The sequence below is a fragment of the Anolis sagrei genome, chromosome 1 (genome assembly GCF_037176765.1).
Source record: "Anolis sagrei isolate rAnoSag1 chromosome 1, rAnoSag1.mat, whole genome shotgun sequence".
Lineage (NCBI taxonomy): Eukaryota > Metazoa > Chordata > Lepidosauria > Squamata > Dactyloidae > Anolis > Anolis sagrei.
Window position 1 is genome coordinate 125828714 of NC_090021.1, and position 7829 is coordinate 125836542.

Consider the following 7829-nt stretch of genomic DNA (forward strand, 5'->3'; position numbering starts at 1 on the left):
AGAGATAGAAGGTGCCCTGCGCTCTTCCTTCCCTCTCCCTCGCTACCGTGACGTAGGCGGTGGGAGGAGCCTGTGTGTGTATACTGGAGCAAGATGTATTGCCTCCCGATGGGTCTCGCGGCTGCGCGCGCGCACATAACGAGCGCGCACTCCAACCCCCTCCCGCCGCGATAGAAAGAATGAGGCACCAAAAGGGGCGGGGATTGGTTGTCGCCAGCGCGCACGTCAGAAGGTGACTCAGCACTTTCTCCCCGCCGCATCGCCTCCTCCTCCTCCTTTCCCCCCCACCCTTTCGGGTTCTTGCGACGTCACTGACCTTCACCTGTCAGTTTCAAAGGGGGGATGCTATTGGAGATTGGAGACCTCTCAGGATGCCTGCCATAAGTGCAGGCGAAACGTCAGGAGGGAATGCTTCTGGAATATGGCCGTACAGCCCGAAAAACTTAAAACAATCCAGTGATTCCAGCCATGAAAGCCTTCGACAATCCATGGAAAATTGGACAGTCATCATACCTGGGATCAGAAAACTTTGGGGTGAAGGGGCTGAGACAGTGCCACCATTGATACCTGGGGGGTTCAGTGTATTCCAACCGGGTTTCATGTGCAAAAAATAGTCTTTTTAGATGGACCTTCAAGCTAAGTGTATAAAGTGCAACGTATATGCAACATAAATTAATTTCATGGGCCCTATCTTCAGGAAATGTTAGTACATCTTTTGGCAAATGTGAAACTCTGGACCTTTCCCCACAGCCCTATATCCCAGAATATCAAGGCAGAAAATCCCACATTATCTGCTTTGAACTGGAATATATTTATTTATTTGCGATATTTATAGCCTGCCTTTCTCAGTCATACAGTGACTCAAGGCGAGTTACAGATTGCAATAATTGAATGTCAGGCATCCATAAAAGTGCCATTAAAAATAATCTACATTACAATATAAAACAAAATAAAAACCGTTAAAGCATATAAAATATATGGCAGTGTGGACTCAGATAAACCAGCTCAAAGCAGATATTGGGGGGGGGGGGGGGTGTTACCCTTGATCTTCTGGGATATAGGGCTGTGTGTAAGAGCCCTTTATGAACATCTGGAGACCACCTTTAGCAAACCACTAGTCAAGGAAAGGCATGACCTTGCTAGAAGTCAACCCTTTGAACAAGTGATGTTCACAAGCATTTGTGTAATGGTACACAGATAACTCAGTTGTTAAACTGAAGAACCATATATTTGAACTGCCAGGGAGAAAGATGTGCCACTATTCATGGCTAGCAGAGTTTTGAAAATGTTTGCTTGAAGTTGCAGTTGCCCAAAACATATACTCTCCCTTGAAACCTCTTAGTTTAAATAGAGATTTTAAAACCCCACAAAGTCTTCTTTGAAAAAGAACACATCTTGTTTGCTCACCAATATCTTGTATTAATTCACCATACAGGCACATTTCTTATTAAAGTTCAGTCTTAAATAGGATGTAGTTTCTCTGTGTTGAGAACACAGGGCATCACTCTTAATCAATAGGCCAAGGTCCAAAATCTTTAAATATACAGTATAATTGAAAAGTCCAAACTGTATAATTGTACTCACTGCTTCTCAATGCAAACATATAGTAAACTGGGTTGTTGTAGTTTTTTGGGGGCTATAAGGCCATGTTCTAGAGGCATTCTCTCCTGACGTTTCGCCTGCATCTATGGCAAGCATCCTCAGAGGTAGTAAGGTCCTCAAAAATCCAAATATGAAATTTATCTGTCCCAAGCATTTTGGATAAGAGATGCTCAACCTCGATCTGAGGATATATCTGCACTGTAGAATGAATGTAGTTGGGCAGTACTTTACTGGTTATGGCTCAATGTTATGGGATCATGGGAGTTGTAGTTTCACAAGATCTTTAGCCACCTCTGCCAAAGAGTTCTCCTTCAACTCTCAGCATTGAGCCATGGCTGTTCAAGTGGTGTCGGACTGCATTGATTCTAAAATGTAGAAGGATCATTTGTCTTCCTCTTGCTGTGGGTCCTTCAATGGAGGAAGATTCCAAGCACAGTGAGAGGGATACGCAAAAAGGAGGGAAGACTCCACATCTAACAGCCATCTAAAAGGCAATGTCAGAAGCAAATGCAAAGGAAGAAAAAGGTGAGGCCTGCAGGGATCTTTGCCTCACCTGGTTATTTGCATGCGCCAAGGGCGGCTTTGTTGGGTGGAGTAGAAACATGTACTTTGTACTTTTGCATGAAAGGGGGAAATGTGTGTATTACTAATCTGGGCACATCAAGGTTTTACAGGGAAAGAGAGCAAGAGAATGAGGTAAAGAAATCCATGCATTCACCCCTTTCTCAAGGGGAAAGGTGCTGATTTAACTTCACATGTGTAAATCACAATAACAAAATCCCAGCGTAATTATCCAGCAAGTAAAACAATCCTAAAAGGCATTTTATTCTGTTGTCCTATCAGTGGCAATAGTCCTGCAATTACTATCCTGTGAGGCAAGAAGAAGGTTTCGAATAACAACAACAATAATACAAAGTAGCCCTCGGTGGCGCGGCAGGTTAACTGCTGAGTTGTTGAAGTTGCTGACCGAAAGGTTAGTAATTTGAATCTGGTGAGCTCCCGCTGTTAGGTACAGCTTCTGCCAACCTAGCAGTTCAAAAACATGCAAATAGGTAGGTAGATCAATAGGTAGGTAGATCTGGCGGGAAGGTAACGGCGCTCCATGCAGTTATGCCAGCCACATGACCTAGGAAATGTCTATGGGTAACACTAGCTCTTCAGCTTAGAAATGGAGATGAGCACTATCCCCAGAGTTGGACATGACTAGACTTAAAGTCAAGGGGAAAGTTTTACCTTTGAATAATATTACACTTTATTTATATTCTGCCCTTCTCCCGTAGGGGATTCAGAGCGGATTACAACATTTACATTCAATGCCTTTGCAATGATATACAATGACACATACAAACACAAACAAAGGTAAGGCATCTCCTTTCATTTCCAACTTCTGTAGGCAGTGCTCATCTCTGCTGTGGGGAGGTGCTTTTCTCTATTTTCAAACTGAGGAGCTTGAGTTTTCACCTCCTGGTTGTGTGCCCAACAAGATTGCTTTGAGCATCTCTTCGCCTTTTCCTGCCAAAGCGATACCTATTTATCTACTCACATTTGCATGTTTTTTCTTCAAACTGCTAGGTTGGCAGGATCTGAAGAGAGCTTACCCTGTCTCCCGGATTCAAACTGCCAACCTTCAGGTCAGTAGTTCAGTAGCACAAGGGTTTAACCCATTGCGCCACCGCAAAGCAACATTGGTGGTGAATCTCCACTACAGAATTTATGCAGTTTGGCACCACTTTAATTTGTCCAGTGTTATGGAATCACAGGAGGTATCATTTCACAAGGACTTTAGCCTTCTTTGCCAAAGAATGCTGCTGCCTCACCAAACTACAAATCCCAGGATGCTATAGCACTAAGCTGTGGCAATTAAAGTGGTATTAAAATTAATTCTACCATGTAGATGCACCCTAAGCCTAGATTTTAAGCTTTTATTTGGTGAATTGAGGCACTGCTCTTTCAGTATAAAACTTCTAGGATGTCATATGATGCACAAAATTCATAGGTAATCTGTGTGCAGACGTTTACAGTTAGGATGGATCTCGTTTGATTATCCTGACCAGAAGCTCCATATTCAATTATCTGCCTCTCTTCTGTTGGAGAAAATGAGGCTACACATTTATTTTGTATATGCTGCATGTCTCATCTATTATCTGTCTCTTATCTGTTAAATCCAGGATATTTAATTCTATGTCTTAAAATAGTCATAATAATTGCAGTTTTGCTAATGCATGAGCTTTATAACTATCAGTTTTTGTTCAAAGCTCTTCCAAGGAACAGGGCAAGATATGACTAACTCTCCAAAGTATATTATCTTGTGCACACAGCTCAATGTTCTGCAACTCATTGCCATGGCATGAGAAGGAGAGAAGAGGAAGGAAGAACGCCATCTTGCCAAGGCCCAGGAACAGAAGAAATACTGTTCCAATGCTACTGCCACCGTTCTGTCTTTGGACGGGAAGAAGGGCAGCTCCATTATATCTATAGACCCAGATACAGATAAAAAGCCCTTTTTTGCATACCAACTCCCACTGCCCTGGTTTTAGAGGGAATGGGGAGAAGCCAGGAACAGATCCAGCATGTCTAAGCCCAGATGCAGATGAAAAGCCCTGTCTTGCACCCCAGCAGCCACTGCCCTGGCCTTAGAGCAGTGTTTCTCAACCTTCCTAATGCCACGACCCCTTAATACAGTTCCTCATGTCGTGCTGACTCCCAACCATAACATTATTTTTGTTGATACTTCATAACTAATTTTGCTACTGTTATGAATCGTAATGTAAACATCTGATATGCTGGATGTATTTTCATTTACTGGACCAAATACCTGATATTTCCAAATTTGAATACTGGCAGGGTTGGGGAGGGGATTGATTTTGTCGTTTGGGAGTTGTAGTTGCTGGGATTTATAGTTCACCTACAATCAAAGAGCTCCATAAACCCCACCAATGATAGAATTGGACCAAACTTCCCACAGAGAACCCCATGACCAACAGAAAATAATGGACGGATTTGGAAGGAATTGACAGTGATTTAAGGGAGATGTAGTTCACCTACATCCAGAGAGCACTGTGAACCCAAACAATGATGGATGCTGCTGGACCACTCTCAGTACCATATTGCATGGGCACTTTTCCCCTACGCCTTGAAGGGACTAGCTAGTGCAAGCCTCCCTCCAACCTTGCACGCTCTCCTTTGTCCGTCCATGTGCACTATGCTGCCATGCGCAGAGCACACCTACTCTCCCCAGTCACAGCAGGGGGGGGGGGGGCTTTTGGTGGAAGAGAAGGACAGGCAGAGAGATCCTCAGCCTTCTCTGCCAAAGGGGTTCCTAAGACCATCAGAAATATGTGTTTTCTGTTGGTCTTTGGCGACCCCTCTGGAACCCCCTTGTGATTCCCCCCCCCCCCCAGGGGTCCTGATCCCTAGATAGAGAAACACTGCCTTAGAGAGAGAGATAGAAGAAGCGGCATTACCTACTGGGCTTAATACTTTTTGTTCCATGTCTTAATTAGATTGTAAGCCCGAGGACAGGGAACAGATTTGTTGTTCTTTTCCCTACAAAGCGTCATGTACGGTGATTGCACTATAAAAATAATTAACCATTAATTTATGAAAGAGCCTACTCCCAAGGAAGAGTCGAAACAGCAACTTCACAGTACAATCTTCTGTATGCAATGAGATCGATTCTCTTATACAAGGTCTTAAATGTTGTGTAGTAGTAAACTCCCTAGGAGAGGCAGTTTTGTGGCAATACAAAAACACTGCCCAATTGTTCTCATGTTTCATTTAATTTCCCTCCTCCAATAAGAGCACAGTGACAAAGCGAGCCACTGTTTGACCCTTTGCACACAGTGCTTGTGTTGAGGTTATGCAACGTCCCATGTCAGAAAGAGCCATGTCATGCTGACAGAAGAAATATGATCATGCAGCAATGGAGTGGAGGAACTCTTGGGTTTGACAATGGCCAGCTTTTAATCAGATTGCTTATACCATAGTTCCTTGAAACAACCAATTGTTTTCTTAATACACTCCTCAGTCCCAGTATCAGGGTGCATCTACATTATGGATTTAATGTAGTTTGACACAGCTTTAACTGACATGGTTCAATCCTATGGATTTTAGGGATTTGTAGTTTGATGTGGCACCAACACTCTTTGGCAGAGGAGGCCAAAGTATATCTCCCATAATTTCATAGCATTGACCCTGTGGGAGTTAAAGCAGTATCAAACTGGATTAATTCGTCAGTGTAGATGCACCCTATGTCTGCAAATGAATATATTTTAGGTACACTCAGGGCAATGAGACACTAATGGTTTGGAGGAGCAAACTGAAGATTTATCATAGGAATTCCATTCCAAAATAGGAAACTTGCTCAGTGTGTTGATTTAAACTATAACTGCCTAGCCATATTTGACTTTCAGATTTGATCATTCACATATATAACTAAAAATGTTCTCGCTAGGAATTTCTTGGTCCTCTGATATGATTTACTGGTCAACCCCAACCAATCATGCTGGAGGACCTTGAGATTTCTAGAAAAAACATCAAATCTCATTGGAGGATCTAGGTTCCTAGAGAGTTGTTTTGGGAATCTCTAGTTCCTCCAATGCGATTATATTTTGAGCTTCCAGCAGAAGTTGATCATAAAACCATATTCAAAGACCTAAAAATTCATAGAGAGGTGTTTCTCAGGTATATAAAAAAGGAGTTTTCACTTTCACAAAGTTCCTATGTTTTTAACTCCAGTGAGTGTGGGGGTTGACTGTAGTTTAGGGAACAACTGGAAGAAAGGGGAAAAGAAGCACTAGAAAAACCATCAATAAGAGTATCAATTTACATCACAAGGAGGTTAGAATAGGGAGAAAAAGCACTTTGGCTCACTCAATGGTAAGAGATCCTGATTAAGAAACAGAGGCAGCAACAACTTTGAGAAACAAACTGAAGTCGTTATTATAGGAACTCCATTCAAAGACAGAAAACTCACGCAGGATGCTAATCTAAACTATCGTCATCCCTCCAGTTTTATCTTTGGCAGATTCAGGGGTGTTACTGAAAATGTGCTCCCTAGGAATCCCTGGGTCCTTCAGTGTGCCTCTGTGGTCAACATCCTCCAGTGATGAACCTAGAGATTTCTAGAGAGAACATGGAACCACATCAGAGGATCTAGAGATCCCTAGAGAGGAGTTCTCTCCAGGAACGTCAAAAGTTCCTCCAGTGCTGTTTAATGTGTTCAGCTTCCACTTTGAGACATTAATGATTCTTCAGTGCTAATCATTGTCACACTTCCAACAAGTGTTGTGAGAAATGCACACCATGCCAGTTCCAGCTTTAGGAGCATGGGCCACATTCAATTCTTACAGAAGAAATTGGTCAGCAGCATGTATCTGTTTGGTGGCCATCAAGGCCAAGCCATCCCTATCTTTGATTTTACCATGCAATGTAATCTGTTCCCATATCATTTACGTAACTCCCTCCATCCACACGCACTCCATGATATTGCACATCTATCCATTCCATGCCTACCATTTCCTTCAAGTGATTAATTGATTCATGCCTGCCAAAGCTCATGCCACAACACATGTTTTAATTTTTAAGCAAATGTTTTGGAACTTTGCCCCCTCCAGGTATATTGTACTACAATCCCATCACCTTCAACCAGATATTGTGGATAACAGCAGATGTTGCACAATATATCTAGAAGGCTGCATCTTGAGGAAAACTGTTGTTAAATTTAAGATGCCTTAGGATTCTGCTCTGGCACCAATGTGCATGATACAACATGCCATCCATTAATATAACAAACCCTTTTCATAGTTTGTTGGTTCATATACAACTGAGATGTTATTTAAGAGCAGCCTCGCCCATCATTAAAAATGTCTATAATCTTGCTAATGTACAGTAGCTGCACACATGTTGACATGGAAGTAAGACTTGCCGTATTATTAAAGCTTGCTCCAAAATATGTTTACACAGTACAAAACACACAATGTAATTTCATGTATACCTACTCACAAGCCCGTAGGCCAGAAAAAATGGGGGGAGGGGTGAAACATTTTTTTAGTGAATCATGAATAGTAGTTCCATAAGACAAAACAATTTAAATTGTATGCTTCATTCTATATTTTATATAAACTTACTATAATTAAATCAAATTTCTATTTCAGTTACAAAGTTTCAAGTCTTTTAAAAAACTGAAAATGACTCTTAACTGATAATTTAGCCTTTGCCGAAAGTCT